The 20650-nt window shown below is 45.8% G+C and overlaps 1 protein-coding gene and 1 long non-coding RNA gene across 6 annotated transcripts in view; one reads left to right on the top strand and one right to left on the bottom strand.

Annotated features, from left to right (window-relative positions):
* The window catches only part of LOC135016305 (uncharacterized), a 44353-nt gene extending 26777 nt beyond the window's left edge, over window positions 1–17576 (bottom strand). The window contains exon 1 of the long non-coding RNA XR_010214444.1: window positions 17429–17576. This is a non-coding gene — a long non-coding RNA (uncharacterized LOC135016305). The remainder of the gene's footprint in view (window positions 1–17428) is intronic.
* The window catches only part of ENOX1 (ecto-NOX disulfide-thiol exchanger 1), a 1047374-nt gene that overhangs the window by 280127 nt on the left and 746597 nt on the right, over window positions 1–20650 (top strand). For 2 of the 5 annotated variants that reach the window (XM_063952856.1, XM_063952852.1), the window contains exon 2: window positions 18527–18592. The gene's annotated coding sequence lies outside the window, so the exon portion shown is untranslated. Of the gene's footprint in view, window positions 1–17729; window positions 17818–17941; window positions 18046–18296; window positions 18333–18526; window positions 18593–20650 lie in introns of those variants that run through there. The other 3 variants (XM_063952853.1, XM_063952854.1, XM_063952855.1) reach the window with 3 other exon arrangements.

Consider the following 20650-nt stretch of genomic DNA (forward strand, 5'->3'; position numbering starts at 1 on the left):
AAACATACTTATAGATTAATTGGCCCTAGCGTTTGTGTGTCTATATGATAGGGAACTTAGATCATTAGCTCCACTAGTCTAGGGACTGATGTTTTTTGTCTGAAATATTCCCTGTGAAGCACTATGGAATATGTGATCACTGTATAAATAACAATTCATTATTATTATTATTTTTTTTTTTTTTTATTGAATTTACCACTTAGGGGTATATGCAATTGCGGTCGAATTCCCGAAATTGGCGAAAAACTGGACTTTTTCGCCAAAAATAAATAAATCGTCAATGCAATTCAGTACTTTACGTCAAAAAAACGGACTTTCAAAATTCGACTTTTTGAAATTCGACTTTTGTCAAATTCGACTTTTCTGCAATGATACAAGTGCTGCAATTCGACCAAAGTATATTCAATTGAAGTTTGGAAATTCGACAACAGTGCTTTTAGACAGTAAATTCGTCATTTTCAATCCGCCACACTTTGGTGGGTGAAACTAATAAAAAAAATTTAAAACATGTTTTTTTTGGTGTTTTTTTTATTGGTAATAGCGTATCTATTTATATTAGAAGGGATTAGGTACTTGGTTTGTATTTTTTGGAGGCACAAGTATTTTTTATATATTTTTAAAAATAATATATATATATATATATTTTTTTAGATGGAATGGTAAAATCCCGGAAAAAAATGGCGTGGGGTCCCCCCTCCAAAGCATAACTAGCCTCGGGCTCTTCGAGCCGGTCCTGGTTCTAAAAATCCAGGGGGGGGGGGGGGGATGACAGGGGATCCCCCGTAAAAAAATACGGGGGACAAAAAGAGTAGGGGTCCCCCGTATTTTATACACCAGCATCGGGCTCCACTAGCTGGACAGATAATGCCACAGCCGGGGGTCACTTTTATACAGCGCCCTGCGGCCGTGGCATTAAATATCCAACTAGTCACCCCTGGCCGGGGTACCCTGGGGGAGTGGGGACCCCTTCAATCAAGGGGTCCCCCCCCCAGCCACCCAAGGGCCAGGGGTGAAGCCCGAGGCTGTCCCCCCCATCCAAGGGCTGTGGATGGGAGGCTGATAGCCTTGAGAAAATGTAAAGAATATTGTTTTTTCCTGTAGTACTACAAGTCCCAGCAAGCCTCCCCCGCAAGCTGGTACTTGGAGAACCACAAGTACCAGCATGCGGAGAAAAACCGGGCCCGCTGGTACCTGTAGTACTACTGGAAAAAAAATACCCAAATAAAAACAGGAGACACACACCTTGAGAGTAAAACTTTATTACACACCTGCCGACACACACATACTTACCTATGTTGACCCGCCGACTGCCTCGTCTCCTGATCCGACGATCCGGTGTACCTGTGAATCAAATTATACTCACCTCAATCCAGTGTCCAGATATAAATCCACGTACTTGTCAAAAAACAAACCGCATTTACCCGGACCACGCACTGAAAGGGGTCCCATGTTTACACATGAGACCCCTTTCCCCGAATGCCGGGACACCACGTGACTGCTGTCACCGAGGTCCCTTCAGCCAATCAGCGAGCGCATCGTCCTGGCACTCTGCTGATTGGCTGGACGTCTGAGCTGTCAGACAGCGCCTCACAAAGCCTCTCCATTATACTCAATGGTGGGAACTTTACATCAGCGGTGAGGTCACCCGCGGTCAGCGGCTGACCGCGGGTAACCCCACCGCTACCCGCAAAGTTCACACCATTGAAAGTAATGGAGAGGCTTTGCGATGCGCTGTCTGACCTCAGACGCGCACAGCCAATCAGGTGAGCGCCACAGAAGTAGCGCTTCCTGATTGGCTGAAGGGACCTCAGTGACAGGAGTCACGTGGGGTCCTGGCACATTCGGGGAAAGGGGTCCCATGTGTCAACATGGGACCCCTTTCAGTCCGGCATGGTCGGGTATGCGTTTTATTTTTTTAACAAGTACGTGGATTATCTCCCGGACACTGGATGAGGTGAGTCTAATTTTTTTCACAGGTACCCCGGATCGTCGGAGACTGTGGCAGTCGGCGGGTCAACATAGGTAAGTATGTGTGTGTCGGCAGTTGTGTAATAAAGTTTACTATCAAGGTGTGTGTCTCCTGTTTTTATTTGGATATTTTTTTTCCAGTAGAACTACAGGTACCAGCGGGCCCGTTTTTCTCCCGCATGCTGGTACTTGTGGTTGTCCAAGTACCAGCTTGCGGGGGAGGCTTGCTGGGACTTGTAGTACTACTGGAAAAAACAATATTCTTTCACATTTCTCAAGGCTATCAGCCTCCCATCCGCAGCCATTGGATGGGGGGGGGACAGCCTCGGGCTTCACCCCTGGCCCTTGGGTGGCTGGGGGGGGACCCCTTGATTGAAGGGGTCCCCACTCCCCCAGGGTACCCCAGCCAGGGGTGACTAGTTGGATATTTAATGCCACGGCCGCAGGGCACTGTATAAAAGTGACCCCCGGCTGTGGCATTATCTGTCCAGCTAGTGGAGCCCGATGCTGGTGTATAAAATACGGGGGACCCCTACTCTTTTTGTCCCCCGTATTTTTTGCAACAGCACCAGGCGCAGAGCCCGGTGCTGGTTTTAAAAATACGGGGGATCCCTGTCAATCTTTCCCCCGGATTTTTAGAACCAGGACCAGCTCGAAGAGCCCGAGGCTGGTTATGCTTTGGAGGGGGGACCCCACGCCATTTTTTTTCGGGTTTTTCCCCGTTTTTAAAAAACCGGATCAAAATCCGTCAAATCGGCCGTTTTTCGGCCGCGGGACTGTCGAATCCGTTTTTTATTGCATATGGTCAATTTCGGCACCCACTTGCCGAAATTAGCCTGTCGAATTGTGTCGAGTTGAAAAACGGCCGCTAATTTGCCGCGATTCGCCACTAATTGCATATACCCCTTAAAGTCTTTAAAAGAAGCATTGGGTGTTTAAGTTCATAAATTACTGGTTAATTGGAACTGGTATGATTATTATTACTTTATTTATAAAGTGCCAGGAAAGGAAGGAAGCTCAGATTTGAATCAGAAGGTACACAGGGTCCTCCTCATAAGAGCTTACAGTCTAGAGCAGTTAATCTCAACTCCAGTTTCTAAAACAAGCAAGTGACAGTGTTGCCCATAGTAACCTATAAGATTCTGTCTGTCATTTTCTAAAATGCAGTAGAGAAATGATAAATACAATCTGATTGGTTGCTAGGGGCATCACCTCCAGTATTCATTTTTAGAAGCTTTAGTAAATTTACCCCCAGTCCTTAAATACCCCAAGGGGTTAAGTTAACAGGATTTCTTTCTGTGGAAACAGGTGGGACAATTACTGACCCAGCAAAATAGATTAACTCACCTGTGCATGATTAAAGAAAACCAGAAAACATGACCTGTTGGGGGTACTGGAGGACTGGAGTTGGAATTACTGGTGTAGAGGATTCCCAGCTTACAGACTGGTATGTGTTCCTGTACCTGTGTTAATGATGCCTATGATTGTACAGCTCTATGCAATATGCTGGTGCTTTCTTATAAAGGATAACTAGACACTTGGTACTCAGTTGCCAGGCAGGGTGATTATGCTGCACTGGTGATGCCACTGTATTTTTTTTACAATTTTATGGAAATCTCAGATGATCTTTGCTTAAATTGCAATGCGATAGCTGTTTCTTTTTCATAAGAAAAGCAACTTCAGAATATGTTTTTGCACAATTACCTCAGACTGTCCCTTTTTTAGTTTTGTTATGTTGCACACACATTTTATTAAAATAAATGTCAGAATCTTATGTCTATTTTATTCATAAAGATATACTATGAGTTTATGTAAACCTGACAATCTACTGATCAGGTTAAGAGCAGGCTGACCTTGAAGAGTCTCTGCATGGATGTTCATTTATGTTAATCTCTTTGCCTTCATATGGGTTGAAGTAGCTGACATTTATTATTGATGCTCTGCCTATTGTATAGTGAGGCAACCAGAGAACCTTCACACCCTCTCGCCACTGATAAAAGGTATGGCTGTCCATGAGAAATGCTGGAGGGGTCACCTTGCGAATACATCTACCGCCTGGTGTGCTATTAAAATACATTGATTTTTTTTCCTATTGACAGACTGCCTCATAATAATTATCGTTTTTGATATTGCTGCTGTCAAGGAAGTGATTTCTTCACACAGTGGGGGCTATATATCTACTTTAAACTACAATAAATGATGCAGCCTGTTATGCATTGGATTCATTTATAGTAAGATGAGATTTCCCTTACAATGGACAGACTATGGAAGCTGTTGCAGCATAGTACATCAGTCCATTGGGAAGATTTCTGAACAGCAAGATTATTGCAGTCCAACTTAGTGCTGTACACAGAAATATTTAAGCACTGTGCTTTTACATGGTCTCCAGTGGCTCCCTGGCAGGTGACCTGATTACATCTTTCTCTAAAATAAAACCTTATGGTGGATACACACTGATAGATATATCTGCAGATCAATTGATTTGCAGATATATCTATGGACGGATCGGGCAGTGTGCTGCGGGGACTGACGTTATGAACTGTTCAGCTGTCCATCACCGCCGACTGCCGCAGCATACTAGCCAGTGCCTCCCCAGCCATTTACCTTACTGCACATCCCTGGTAAAAACTGCAAATACATTTATTTTATTTATTGTGAAATCACTGGCTTCACACTTGTGTATGAATCCACCAATCCATGTAGTGCATTTCTGCAAAGCAGGGCTACAAAGATGCCACTCTTATGGACCCCACACATTAGGCAATAACACTGAAAGATATGAACGATCTCGTTCATTAATGAACGAGATATTGGGGGTCATTCCGAGTTGCCCATACACACACAGGGTCGCTGGTTGCCCATACACACACAGCGATGTGCCAATATATCGGTAGATATATTGGCCGTCGGCTGTGCTGCAGGGCAGACGCATTATGTCTGTGAACGACTGAGTTCACAGACATATCGCCCGTACATCCTAGCAGACGGACGCGCAATATATTAGCCGTTCAATAGAACGGCCGATATATCAGCCAGTGCGTATGGGCCTTTAGATTGCTGCCGCCACTGCTGTTGTGGTTTTTTTTTTTTTTAAATGGACTATTAAACCCCAGAAATAAAATTTTCAGATCAGGACCATGGAAATAAAATATATTGAGTATTATATTTTCCACTGCAGCTTGGTTTCAAAAGTAATACATTTCCGCTTCACTCTACTACAGATAGACAAATGGGGGCGATTCAATTCAGTGCAATATGAATAGTGCCAGGAAGGAGGTCCCGGAGCTATTCAATTGTTCCCTATCGCGCCGTGCACTTAGTCAGGAGATGGCGGATAACACGCCTTAAGCCGGGTGTTTAGCCGTGGTAACCAGTACTGTCCGACTTATGTGCCGGCTGTGATGATGTTTGCGCAGAAAACAGCATCGTGGGACTAGTTTAGTCAGATTTCTGCTCGCACCTCACGAGGGGTGTGAGCAGAGATCCTCTAGTTGGGCTTAGCAGTGCAGTCAATAGAATATCTCCAGGACCACCTTCCTGGCACTATTCCTATCACACCGAATTGAATCGCCCCCAAAGTTTCTCCCACATATTTAGCAGAGTGTTCTAATGGGTTGTTGTACAGGTACAAAGCAGTGCTGTCCGGTCAGGTGAGGCAGAGTCTCTCTTCTCATACTCTAAAGTTTTTACTATAAAAATTATATGAAAAATACAAAGAATCTAATCTAAATATCTTCTTTGCATTATTGTAATCATTTTTATAATCAAAACTCTGAAGTATACTAGTCTATAACAGGTGAGGCTCTGCCGCAACTGTTTACCTTATCCACACATCTCTGATAAAAACTCAACCAAATTTCCAGAAGTATATACTGCCGCACCTGTGTATAATGCCTACACGAACCTCCGAGTTCTTATATGTGTGTGTAAATCTGGCTCTGATACTAGCCGGTGCCTCACCAGCCATTTACCTTACCGCACATCCCTGGTAAAAACTGCAAAGGCATTTATTTTATTTATTGTGAAATCACTGGCTTCACACTTGTGTATGAATCCACCAATCCATGTAGTGCATTTCTGCAAAGCAGGGCTACAAAGATGCCACTCTTATGGACCCCTCACATTAGGCAATAACACTGAAAGATATTGTCAAAGTCAAAAATATTACATAGAGAGAACATACAAACTACACACATTTAAGTCGCTATACTTGCAAATATGCGCAGCGAGCACAGCAATATATGGTAACACACGCATTTGCTCAGACATGGCACGGAGATGGATTCGGCGCTTGTTTCATACAGTACATGGTTATGATAATGTCGGGCACCAGACATCATGGAGATTTAGAATTGGCTGATGAATTGATGTCATGAATGTGTATTATTTGAACAGAACCAGATGCGCCCGTCATGTTTGGTATTGAAGCAAGCAGATTGATGTGTGGGTTAGTTTGAGGATTGTTGTGAAGTTGTGGGACATTGCAGCGGATAGATATGATTATATGTATAAAAGCTAAGATCATTTTGTTAGAACAATGAATGATCAAGCCAACCCTTTACTAAGATTTCAGGGCTGAACCTGATTAGCATATACAAAGCAAAAGAGACCCCTCCCCCAGGAACTAGGAAAACAGGCATGGCTAGAAAAGAAGTCCGTTTCAGTTTGCTTGGGGCCTCTGAGGACAGATATACTGTAGCTACTCACACAGCTACCTGGCACCCAGCAGCATGGCGGCTACATCCCCAGGACTGACCTCCAAACTAAAGGCTAAGTATTGAATTCACATGGCTAGATAAGGAAATATAGACAGATTGCTTTAAGGTCAATGGTGCTGGTTTAAATAGGATATTGTAACTTGTTTGTGTGATAGATCTGGGAATATGTGCTGGTAGCAATGGCAGGCTGATATGTGTGGTTACATTGTGATCTGGTCTTGTGATGAATATGCTCTGGTTATTGAGATACTGAAGTTGTTTGGAATGTGAAATTGAATAAGATGGTTCTAGGAAGTTGGATTGTAATTGTGAAAGGTGATTTAGATGGTTTGGAATTGTAAAATCAGAACATATGCATTGTTTTGAGGCTTGGACATTTTGGAATAAAATGGAGTCTTGTGTCTTCTGCTATGTGATTGTGGTGTAGCAGAGAGTGCCATGTGTTTGGACCTGCAAATCTAAAATGGCTGCTGCCGGGTATTTTCCCCTCCCCCTTTCAACCATGTGGTGCAGTCTTTGGAATCATGGGAGTTTTCCCAAAATGGAGTCTAGCTTCTGTCCCATGCGGTATTGTAGGGTTGTGTATATAGGGACAGCCAGTATGGGTAAGGTCAAGTATTTTCTCCACAAAGATTCTCAGCATTGACTAACTGCGCAGCGATTGTCTCTCACATGTGTAGTTTTATCCGCAATCATATTGATCTTACTGTTATTGTGAGCCATTTCTCTCTCTCTCTCTTTTCTCCTCTTTCTCTCTTATTTTCCCTTAAAACGTAATTGTATTGTATTTCCCGTGTAGTTATCTGGTTAGTTAGTCTATGTTATATTGTAGTGTATGACTTGTATTGTATTAATTCTTTTGCAAGTATAACATTCATAATATATATATAAGGCGTTGGACCCTAAGCACGGTATCTGTGTATTTCTTATAGTGTTAAGTATTCTCAGAGCGTCGGTGACGCTCGAACAGCTTTTAAGTTAATAAGGTTATACTGTGCTGCATTTACACTCTATCACTACACTAAGGTCTTACTGCATAATACACTGTTTATGGTTTAGATATAAAGGTTTAACATTGTGAGCGTCAGCGCCGCTGGTGATCTCCTCGTGGTCCCGAGCGTCCGCTACGCTATAGCGAATCATTACGTTAGTCGGCAGCCAATAGCGTGCCTGCCTGTGATCTCTTGGCCGTGAGCGAACGTGACGCTTGAGCGTCTCGACTACGGCTAAGCGATTGTTACGCAACATGCGTACCCTTACGGTACTCCATACGTAAATAGCGTACAGTGTTCTTAGACCTCATAAAGGGTATTATATAAGATAAATATTTAGCTTTATCAATATGAACGATCTCGTTCATTAATGAACGAGATATTGGGGGTCATTCCGAATTGATCGCCCGCTAGCAGTTTTTAGCAGTCGTGCAAACGCTAAGCCGCCGCCCACTGGGAGTGTATTTCAGCTTAGCAGAAGTGCGAACGAAAGAATCACAGAGCGGCTACAAAAAAAAATTGTGCAGTTTTAGAGTAGCACCAGACCTACTCAGCGCTTGCGATCACTTCAGACTATTCAGTTCTGGATTTGACGTCACAAACAATCCTACTTTCGACCAGCCACGCCTGCGTTTTTCTTGGCACGCCTGCGTTTTTTCGAGCACTCCCTGAAAACGGTCAGTTGACACCCAGAAACGCCCACTTCATGTCAATCACTCTGCGGCAGCCATTGTGACTGAAAAGCTTTGCTAGACCTTGTGTAAAAATACATCGGCTGTTGTGAAAGTACGTCGCGCGTGCGCATTGCGCCGCATACGCATGCGCAGAAGTGCCGTTTTTTTTCTTAATCGCAGCGACCACTTTCAGCTAGCGATCAACTCGGAATGACCCCCCATTGTTCATATCTTTCAGTGTGTAGGCACCAATGATGAACGATGTGCGGCCCCGCACTCGATCATCGTTGGTGCCGGGTTGCTTGTACATGCAGGCCAATATGGACAATCTCGTCCATATTAGCATGCATTGCTGTGGAGCTGGGTGATGGGGGGAGTGAAGAAACTTCACTCTCCTAGTCACCTCGCCCCCGCCGTCGGGTCGCATGCTGGCCATATCGTCCGTCGGGCAGCTCGGTGGCGGGTTGCCGACTGTGTAGGGCCCATTACTCTGCCCACTTAGTTTGAGAAGCACCTCCCTCCTAACATTGTGATCTGTTGCAGAAGAGAGATATATTGTTGTGGATTGGTTTAATCTAAGTATAAGTTTATAAGTTTTTTTTTTAAAATGTATATTATTCAGCCCCATTTTAACCACTTAACTGGTGATTTTTTTCCCCTTCAAAACTGTTAACATTGTTTTTTTAAATTTATTTTATTTAATAAAGTTTAAAAAGTATTTTTTAAAATATTAAAACATTATATTATGCACATCTGCAGAATGGATCTCCTCATCAAAAACGGGGGGATAGGGTGGGACGGCGCAGTTGCATGAGACCTGACCATGTTATTTGGTCTATGAAGATATTGTAGTTTAAAGTATCTGTACTGAAGCTGTATGTATGCACAGTAGCCCTCCCCTAATGCCCTCTTCTGCATACTGTTAAGTCAAAGTTTGGTTTTAGTGGGGTATCCAATTAGAAATGAACCATTTTCGGATGGTAAAAACTGCCTGATACTGCAATTTTCGACAGATGGTCATTATTGCGATATCCAATTAGAGCCCGTTTTTATCGGACCATCGGCCACTTATCGTGGATTAAACTTGGGTTCCTGAAGCACCCGAAGCATAATCCCTGATAAGTGCTTTCATCGGGGGGAGGAGCTTGCCACATCAGGGCTAATTGGATGCCCTGGCGAACCTATTAGCAGCTGTAAATTACCACTGCTAATAGGATACTCCCCAAAAGTCTTTATTTGAATGTGGAGCTACAGCAGTTAGATTTGGTTTCTTTCTTATGTTCCACTCACACTATTTATTAAAGGTAAATATTTAAATTGTCTTGAATAGACTATGCCACACAGGGAACACTGTGCCCTCATTGCATTTACACACATAGCATGCTCTTTCCTTACCCGGTTTGGTATATTATTTTATGCTTGGCCATCTGTTGCCCTACACCAGCTACAGAGCTACAATTATCAGCTTTTCTACAATGCAATTTGCATTTAAATTGTGGCATCTGATACAGTGTACTGTATGACCATGTTCAAAATGAAAACAATAAAATCAAATCTGAAGGTAGCCACATACTGTATGTATTGTATTTGCCTTAATTCTTGCAGACAGATTGACTATATCTGGGGTTAGATGGGTAGGCCTGATGAGCATCAAGTGCAACCATGTTTCTTATGCCTAGTGATTTTGCATATTGGCCGATGTGGATATAGGTTGTAGGATCAAATCTAAGCAAATTGAATTGTGATTGTTGAACAATATTTTAGGGTGCACAGATGCAAAATCCACCATATTGGATGACCAACTTGGCAGGAGTGGCTATCTTTTCGTTATTAGATTTCAGTAGGTCTGTTCTCTGGGTCTACTACGGTATGCCGGCACTCAGGATCCCGACCGCCGGCATGCAGGCAGCGGGGCGAGCACAAAAGAGCCCCTTGCGGGCTCGCTGCACTCGCCACGCTGCGGACACGGTGGCACACTACGCACGCCATGCTATTTATTCTCCCTCCAGTGGTGTTGTAGACCCCCCAAGAGGGAGAGTAGTTGTCGATATGCCGGCTGTCGGGATTCCGGCGCCAGTATGCTGAGCGCCGGGATCCCGACAGCCGGCATATAAAATGCCTCCCCTGTTCTCTAGTTTAAATGCTCTGTGTAAGCCAGCGACTTCTCTCCCATTACTGAACCACACTGCTACTGGTAAGCAAGTATTCATAGCTTCAATGTGGCATCATTTTCAGAGCAAAAGACTGCCCTATATCTGTGCCATCTGCTAAGTGCTTTAAGATTAGCTTTAAATCTGCAGATAGCCTTATAAATCTGACAGATAGCCTTTTCCTGCTGTATGCAGTTTGCTAACCTCAAGATAACATAAACAAGCCAAGCTTTCATGATTTACCTGAATCTGCCACACATTATGTACAGACTTCCATAGCGGGTGCCAGGTTTCTAGGCGCCATAAGCAAAGCTACATAATATCACTCCTGCTCCCTCAATACCCTCCACCCAACCACTCACATGTAAACTTGTCACGCAACCTCACTATTAAATAACCCTCCTCAAAAATCATTAACACATTCACGGGGGGTATGCAATTAGCTCCGTTAATATCAGCGCTATTGATTTCGCCCCCCTGCATATTCAATTCAGGCCGTTTTCACAAATTTTTTAGGGAAATTTTCACAAATGCCTTTTTCACCATTTATTTTTTGTGAAAAGGCATTGGCAAATATACCTCAAAATCGACGAAAAAATGGCCCATGTTTTTCGTCAGCGCGGTAGAGAAAACATGGATTCGCCAATCCACGTTTTTAGCTCCTGCTGAATTTTTTGCCTAGCCAAATAAACGGCCCTGCTATTGAATAGGGCGAAAAAATGGATCTAATTGCATACCCCCCTCAGCATCATTGTAGCAACCTCATTCAACATAATTAGCCTCTTTGTAATCAATAACTCACTCATACTCTCTAATAATTAACCTCCACATCATCAATTAATTAACTTTTGTACTCATTAAGCCACTTGATCTAATAAAAAGAACCCTTTCTTAACTCCCAATTAAAATATTAAACCATTCAATTTGTCTATATTACATAAACCCCTTCACCCTCATAATAAAACCCACATAGCTTATCCCTTATTTATTAACTTTCCTGAACTTTGAACTCCACTTACCTGTTGCTGATCTCAGAGCCGGCCCTGACCAATTTGATGCCCTAGGCAACATTTTGCCCCTCCCCCCACCACCATGTGGGAGCTTTTGTGCGCATGTGCGCACATGAAAAAGTGGCATGGTGCCACACTGAAGGGGTGCGATCTCATGAGAGGGCGTTAGGGGGATAAGCATACAGTAGTGGGTGCAGAGTTAGGGTGTAAGGGTACAGTATAGAGTGCAAGGTTAGGGGTAAGGACACAGTAGTGGATTAGTGGGTGCAGGGTTAGGGGTAAGGATGCAGTAGTGGATTAGTGGGTGCAGGGTTAGGGGTAAGGATGCAGTAGTGGATTAGTGGGTGCAGGGTTAGGGGTAAGGATGCAGTAGTGGATTAGTGGGTGCAGGGTTAGTGGGGTAAGGACACAGTATTGGGTGCAGGGTTAGTGGGGTGAGGACACAGTATTGGGTTAGGGGCATAAGCATACAGTAGTGAGTGCAGAGAGAGGGCGTAAGGGAACAATATAGTGCAGGGCTTGGGGTAAAAACACAGTAGTGGGAGTAGTGGGTGCAGGGTCAGTGAGGTAAGGACACAGTAGTGGGATAAAAGACTGCATAGTGAGGGTCAGAGTAGCATACTGCTTTGACAATAGTATGTGGATGCAATTCTGTGGAGCTCACAGGTCACGGCAGAATACTGGGGTCCCAGGGAGATGGGGAAGCTGTATGGCCTTATTGGCTGATAATATAGACAGGACAGATAACAGGAGAACAGACTACAGGGAGAATATAGGGGATCATTCCGAATTGATCGTAGTTGTGCTAAATTTAGCACAGCTACGAACATTCACACTGACATGGGGGGGGGGGGGGGGCGCCCAGCACAAGGCTAGTCCTCCCCGCATGTCAGTGCCCCCCCCCCCCCCCGCAGAAGTGCAAAGGCATCGCACAGTGGCGATGCCTTTGCACTTCAAGAGTAGCTCCCGACCAGCGCAGCTTCAGCGTGCTGGCTGGAAGCTACTCATCGCTCCCCAGCCCGAAGCGGCTGCGTGTGACGTCGCGCTGCGGCCCGCCCCCCCCCCCCCCCCCCACGAAACGGTGGCCAAACGCCGCCGTTCCGCCCCCTCCCGCCCAGCGATCGCCTCTGCCTGTCAATCAGGCAGAGGCGATTGCAGCCCTGCTAGGGCCTTCGGCCGTCTGGCATGCGCAGTAGGGACCCGTTCGCTCGGCTGCGAAAAAAAGCAGCGCGCAAACGGGTCAGAATGACCCCCATAGTACAGAGAGGGTGTGTATGCACAGAGAAATAGAGATAAAGAGGAACAGAATGTGAGACAGTAGTCAGAGAACAGGAATAAAAGGAGACAAAGAGGAAAGATAGCTGTGAGTAGGGAGGGCAATCCCGGGCCGTTTTTTCAATCCCAGGATTGCAGTAGGGACCAGTGAAGGTTGTAGGGAGCAGCGCTGGAGGGAGGGTGTAGGTAGCGGTGCGGGAGGGAGGGTGTAGGTAGCGGTGCGGGAGGTAGGGAGGGGGTAGGTAGCGGTGCGGGAGGGTGTAGGTAGCGGCGGGAGGGTTGGTAGCGGCGCGGGAGGGAGGGAGGGTGGATGTAAGTGATAACACTTACTATTAGGCGGGCGGCCGCGGCAGCCATGGACTCACTGAACGCGGCAGCATTCAAATGAAGCGCCAGCCAACCAGAGCTGGCGGACCGGCAGCCAATCAGGGAAGCGGCCGCAGCAGTGGCTCCCGATTGGCTGCCGCTGCTGCGGCAGCTTCCCTGATTGGCTGCCGAGCCGCCAGCTCTGATTGGCTGGTGGCCGGCGCTACATTTGAAGTGCCGCCGCATTCAGCTTGTCCATGGCTGCCGCGGCCGCCCGCCTAATAGTAAGTGTTATTACTTACACCCACCCTCCCGCACATGCGCACTGTAATCCCTTGAATCCCGGGATTGGAAGCTCCAATCCCGGGATTCAAATCCCGGCATTTTTGGGCCCAAATCCCGGGATCCCACCGATTCCGATCCCGGGATTGGCCTCCCTAGCTGTGAGAAAAGAGCTATATAGAGAACAGATTGCAGAAAGGTCACAAAGGGAGAGCTGCAGCACAGTTTGAAGAGATGCAAGGGCAGTTTGACATGGTGGCTGTGACATGGTGGCTGTGTGTTTAAACCCTCCCTAGTAACCCACCCTGCTGAGTCCTGGAAATCAGTGATCTGTGCTGCTGCTTCTCATCTCTGGGGGGTGCTCTCCCAAGGTATCCTCTCCCCCGATCTCCCACCTACTCTCCTAGTTCCCGGTACCTGGCTGTAGTGATCCGGTTTGGAGTCCGCTGGCCAGGACGAGGAGTAGAGTGCTTCAGGGTGACACCTTTTGAAGCTCCGCCGAGCAGCCTATCTAGGGTATTCAATTATCCGCAAATTCGCGGCAATTTTTCGTGTGAAAATTCTTGCAGTGAAAAGTGCAGGTGAAAATGGGGAAATCAGCCTGTACCCCAAAAAATGCTAAACTAACATAGGAAAACAGAAGAGAAGTGTGTTAGAGATCACATTAGAGCGTTTTTGGGGACTTAAATTGTGTGAAATGGCTGTTATATGCATTTTTAAAAAAAAAAAGTTTTTTGAGCAAAATAAATGCTCATTAAATTTGGGGTACATGAAAATGGGTATAAGTATATATTTGGGTCATTTTAGGGTACTTTAAAAAAAAGTGGAAACAGACCGATTACTCCCATCTGCAAGCCTAAAAACACCTGTCCCACTCATAAAGCACCCCAATATACCTGTCCCATACCTTGAACCCCAATTTCCATCACTTTGTACTTTTTCACCCCAAAAATGACATGTCATTATTGGCCAATTAAAAATAATTAAAAACCTCAACGTGCCTAATTAGTCATTAAGGGGGATGTCCCAGGAGTTCTGTACCATATCCAAACATTTTTACCTTAAAATAGTGACTTTTCCCAACTTTTCACCTGCTTCAGAGTAGGTGAAGTGAAATTAGTGAAAAAATGATCACCGATAAATTTTCCAGGAAAATTGAATAGGCTGTAATTGCGTTTCGCTGGAAAAGTCCGTTATCGCTGCTAATTGAATATACCCCTATGTCTCTCAAGACGACCCGCATCATGCAATGGGATATTCACCACTGGGCCACTCTCCGTGTGACAGGTGCCGGTGGGCTGAATGCAAGAGCATCACATATATATTTACACACTTATACACAAACATACAGTTACATACATGTACACATACAGTACATTCTGTACATAGTCACATACATACAGTCACACTTATACGCATACATACATATATACTGTCACACACATAGTCCCATACATATGTACAGTCAATCACATACAGTACAAACAGCAACACACATACAGCCACACACTTACACATATATACATATGGTCACATATAGTGATAAATGTACTATATACATACATGCAGTCACACACTTATACACATATATATATATATATACACACTTTTATACCAGTGGCGTTCGGTGAGGTCAGTGGCTGGGGAAGCACTGCAATCAAAATGTCCTTTGATCCCCATTACTGCTGCTGCCCCTACCAACACTTCAACAGAAATAATCTGTAATTTATGTGATCATAATAGTGGTAGGTACTGGTTGTGGGTAGTAGTAAGGACAAACATCATATGAGCGGGATGTAGTTGGCATCCCAACGTACGGATGTCGTCCATCAGTCGAACCAGCGGCGGAATCCTGACACCTGTCAGAATTCCGGCGCCGGAATCCTGAACGTAAGTATGCCGAGGAGGGTTAGGCTGTTGGGGGGAAGGGTTAGGGTTAGGCTGCGGGGGAGGGGGAGTGTTAGGCTGCGGGAAAGGATGGTTAGGCTGCAGGGAGGGAAGGTTAGGGTGTGGGAGGGTTAGGATTAGGGTTAGGCTACGGGAAGGGAGGGTTAGGGTTAGGCTGCGGGAGGGGAGGGTTAGGCTGCGGGAGGTGGTATCCATTTGGATGGTCGACCATGTTATGGTCGACAGTCATTAGTTCGACCACTATTGGTCGACATGGACACATGGTCGACACATAAAAGGTCGACACATGAAAAGGTCAACATGAGTTTTTCACATTTTTTTTTCTTTTGTGGAACTCTTCCATACTTTACGATCCACGTGGACTACGATTGGGAACGGTAATTTGTGCCGAGCGCAGCGGCAGCGGAGCGAGGCATCTTGCCCGAAGCATGGCGAGCGAAGCGAGCCATGCGAGGGGACGCGGTGCACTAATTGGGGTTCCCCGTCACTTTACGGAAAAAACGACACCAAAAAAAGTAAAAAACCCCCCCACTCATGTTGACCTTGGCATGTGTCGACCTTTCATGCGTCGACAATTTTCATGTGTCGACCATTTGTCCATGTCGACCATGCCAATCTCGACCAATAGTGGTCGACCATAACATGGTCGACCATTCATCCTGGAACTGCGGGAAGTTAGGGTCAGGCTGCGGGAGGATAGGGTCAGGCTGCGGGAGGGGGAGGTTAGGGTCAGGCTGCGGGGAGCGAGGGTTAGGCTGTGGGGGGTTTAGGGTTACACTACATTACCTTCTGACTGCTGCTATCTGGAGTGCACCTTCAGCCTGAAGTCCTGGTACTTTAACTCACTCTCTCGGGGCTGGCTGTGAGCTGCTAAGGTGAGCCCACTCTGCACAACACATCCTCTCACATGCATCCTAAGTTCCAGCATAGTCCAGTCCATGGCATTTACAACATCCCGCTATGGAGCCTCCGCAGTTGGCGAACTGTAAAGCCTCCTCACCCTTTCCGGTCTTCTTTAATGCTGCTCGGGGCTCCACTTCCGGAAACTCTGCAGCGGCAACTTGCTAGCTAAGTACCGTATGGCAGGCCCCGGCACTGAAACCCGGTCAGACGCTGGGGACACAGCCAGCCAGACCTGCTATGAGTAACGAGCAGGTGCCGCTGTTCACATTGCCTGTGCCGCTGCCTGTCAGTTTGACAAGCGCAGCGGTAGTAATGGTGGACCCAGCAGCAGGGTAGCAGAGCGGGGAGAGCGCTTCTCCTGGCAGGCGCCTCCCTTCAATTCATACTCTTGCTGAGCGAGTTCCGTCGGCAGGACCTCCGCTGCAGCCCTGCTCTCCCGGAATACGATGCGCCCACCGCGGCTGTAAACTCCAGTCCAGCTGGGGTGTGCATGATCAGCCGCCGCAGGTATATGCTCGGGGAGTGGGGGGGGTGTCTAATACTCGCGTCAGCCAGCCGCTGCCCAATCACACCAGCCATAGTGACAAGGGCGTGCTTTTATATGGGCTGAAAGCATGCCCCTGTCACAGAGGCACTGCTATTAGGTGCCGTTTATAGGCCTTCTTTCAATGGGCTTCTACTGCCCGATGTTTGGTCCCGCCCCCGTTTCCGGGCCTTCCTTATTGACAGCCGGAGGCACTAACAGCGGAGCCTCCAAACACATTGAAAACTTTTTTTTTTCACATGCTAAATATGATTTAAATAATATAAAGGCAAAAGCAGATACTTATGACACAGAATCTGTGTCGTAAGTATCTTCTCTGTATTATTTTAATCATAAATGACAGGGAAGGCACTGCCACCCCTGACTGTACGTCCCTGACTTATACACACAGCCACACACTTATATACACACTTATACACATATATATATATATATATATATATATATACACACACACACACACACACACAGCTACACACTTATACACACACAACCACATAATTAGACACGTATAAATAGTCTCACACTAATACACATATATACACACAGCCACACACTTGTACACATGTATACACACAGCCACATAATTATACACATGTATACATAGTCACACACTTATACACATATATATATACACAGCTATACACAAATATGCACACAGCCACACACTTGTACACTTACAGATGGTGCCCCCTTACCTTAATACATCACATGGCAGCACACCGTAATGTCTACAGCAGCTTAGATCCTCCCCTCAGTTTCCCACATTGGACAGCAGGCAGCAGGGACTGACTGCACACGCAGCCGTTTAGCCCCGCCCCCTGATCGGACGCTTCTCTCTTTAGTTTCACTTTCACAGCTGCAGCTGTCCTCACATTGTAGTAAGCTCATCCTGCCCAGATGCCCCTTGGATTTTCTGATGCCCTAGGCAATTGCCTACATAGCCTATAGCTAGCTCTGGCTGATCCTGTCACCCTGCATGCCGTTGTCACTTGCAGACTCAGGAAGCAGGTCCCGTGCTGCTGGTGATGAGGGAGAATCTATGGGGAGGAGTCTCGGCACAGCGGTCTTATCCCCTTCTTGACTGGTGGGTGGTTTGAGCTACTCCTTTGCCCCCCTGCTCCAAAGTCCCTGCAGTCTATCATGATGAACAGTGGCAGAGGGGAGGTGTCCATGAATTGCAGCCAAGGAAGGGGGCGGCGGGGTATAGGGTGCGGGTACTCACGCAGCGCTGGACTAATAACAGCACATGACATGCCAGTCTGCCCCATACCAGGAAGCAGGGGCATGCAGAGCTAAGAGGCAGCTGCTGTTGGTAAAATCTGAGGCCACAGTCAATATCCGATAGATGAAGAATGTCTCTTCCACAGGAGTCAGCGTCCTAGTCAGCTGCCTAATACATACCTCCCAACATGACCCTCTCCAGGAGGGACAGAATGCTCTGTTCCTGGACTTCCATTTTAATGTATGATTGCCCTCACCTGTGCTGAAACACCTTTCTTATCCATTAACCTGTTCGACACAGGTGCTGGCAATCATAAATTAAGAGAAAAGTCCAGAAGCCGAGCATTGTGTCTCTCCTGGAAAGGGTCATGTTGGGAGGTATGCTAATAGAAGCGCTGGCTCTAAAGATACCTTACCTACTTTATATATTATACTTGAAAGGCTTTAAAGTCTTATAGTAATTAACTACTGTATTTAATGACATATTTTCCATATTTGTGCCCGTGTTGCATTCAGCTAATTGTACGGTACTTTGGGACTTCATGAATAAATCATTTATTATTTTCCCCCAGGTTTTATGTTGCATGTGAAGAAACTGAACAACGATTGGCTGCTGAAAGCAATTCACTCTTAGAAAGGTAATTGCACTTTTTAATAGTTTAATGACCATGCATATTAATAAATAACACTTTTGTGTATACTGGGAATAAACCAGCATGATGAACTTTTTTTTTTTTTTTGCATGTTGTCTCATCAGGGATGTCTATATTAGTGCTACAAAGTTTCAGTCATCTGTTTTTCATAATCCGCTGTTTTTTACTTGCGCACTCAGAATTGACGAGAACTTTTTAAAAGTATTCATTTTTAATCTAGAAATGGCATGATATAGGGAGGTATTCAATGGAGTAATCACTGAGTGGCTGTTCCCAACAATGCCAGTCCGACTTTTATTCTTTAAAGTCGGATTGACATTGTCGGAAACGGGGCCAAACCTATCGAATTTGGGCGCGAAATCCGACCAAACACGTGGATCCGCGGCTAATCCGCAGATCCACGTGTTTTCCGACAAGTAGGAATTGCCAACCTGTCGGAAAAACTGCAGCCCGATTGAATAGGTCAGAACACTATCCGACCTAAAAAAGTCAGAAACTGCCGTCTTGTCGGACTTCTGACTTCAATTGAATACCCCCCATAGTGTTGGATAACAGGTAAACCCTTCCTGAAAATGTAAAAATGTTGCAAAAGATTTATTTAACGGAATGTTAGTTCCATAGCAACTGTAGGTTTCCTACCCCTGCTTTAGAATAAGATGAAGGACGTAATGAAAATAGTTTTTTTTCCCAGTCATGTTAATTTTAGTAGTCCACTAACTGGCTGTGTTGGTGTGATGGGCAGTTGTATAGAATTTGATAAATTCAGCGTGAGAAGTCTGCGTGAGAGTCTAGCATTCCCTAAATCACAGCATTTATGTCCATCTTTTAAGACCAAAGGATAGTTCCTTATGAAAAGTGCTGAGAAATGCTATGCCCATTTAGAACCATGTACAATGGTAAATACAAAATGTCACTCTTTCCTGCAACATCCCTCAATGTAGTGCAAAATGCTATTGTCCATTTCCTGCACATTACCCTTAAACATCAGTCTGTTGCACGAGTGATCTATAGTTGTATGCCAAATGCCACACTACAGTGCAAACACAGGAATAGACAATATTTAAAAAGAAAGACTACTATAGAACATAAAACCTTCTAAAAACATTTCTCATACTTCCTAGAGGATGCTGGGGATGCTTCAAGAACCATGGGGTATAGACGGGATCCACAGGAGACATGGGCACTTTAAGACTTTAAAAGGGCTGTGAACTGGCTCCTCCCTCTATACCCCTCCTCCAGACTCCTCCAGTTAGATTATGTGCCCAGTGAGACTGGATGCACACTGAGGAGCTCTCCAGAGTTTCTCAGAAAAAAGACTTTGTTAGGTTTATTATTTTCAGGGAGACCTGCTGACAACAGGCTGCCTGCATCGTGGGACTGAGGGGAGAGAAGCAGACCTACTTCTCTGAGTTCAAAGGCTCTGCTTCTTAGGCCACTGGACACCATTAGCTCCAGAAGGTCCGATCACTTGGTACGCCTAGCTGCTCGTTCTCGGAGCTGCGCAGTCACCCCCTTGCAATCGGAAGACTTCAGTGACGGCAGAAGACGGCTTTTTGAGGTACCGCGCAGTGGCCGCGCTGCGTGCCACGCTCCCACATAAGAACGGCACGGCAGGGCGCAGGGGGGGCGCCCTGGGCAGCATAAATCCTCAATTTAGCGACTGGCAGAAAGTGTATAAAGTGCCTGGGCACTAAATACAGACCCCCGCCAGTATAAAGATATAACATTAAGCGGGACTGAAGCGCACTTTTAAGGGGGCGTGGCTTAGCACTCACAGCTCTGACCAGCGCCATTTTCTCTTCACAGAAGCTGCAGAGACGCTGAGCCTGGCCTCCCACACTGCTGTACAAGTAACAGGGTGCAAAAAGGGGGGGGGGGGGGGGGCTGGGGGGCACAAGAGATTTGGTGCTAGTTTATTGAATATGAAAGCGCTAACAGGTCTGGGCAGTAATTTACTCGCTTCAGAACCGGGTCCGGCGCTTGGTTGTGAGTTGGCAGAACTCCCTCTGTGTTTCTCTAACAGGCTTTGTTGTGGGTCTGTCT

Source organism: Pseudophryne corroboree, chromosome 2 (genome assembly GCF_028390025.1).
Source record: "Pseudophryne corroboree isolate aPseCor3 chromosome 2, aPseCor3.hap2, whole genome shotgun sequence".
NCBI classification, from domain to species: domain Eukaryota; kingdom Metazoa; phylum Chordata; class Amphibia; order Anura; family Myobatrachidae; genus Pseudophryne; species Pseudophryne corroboree.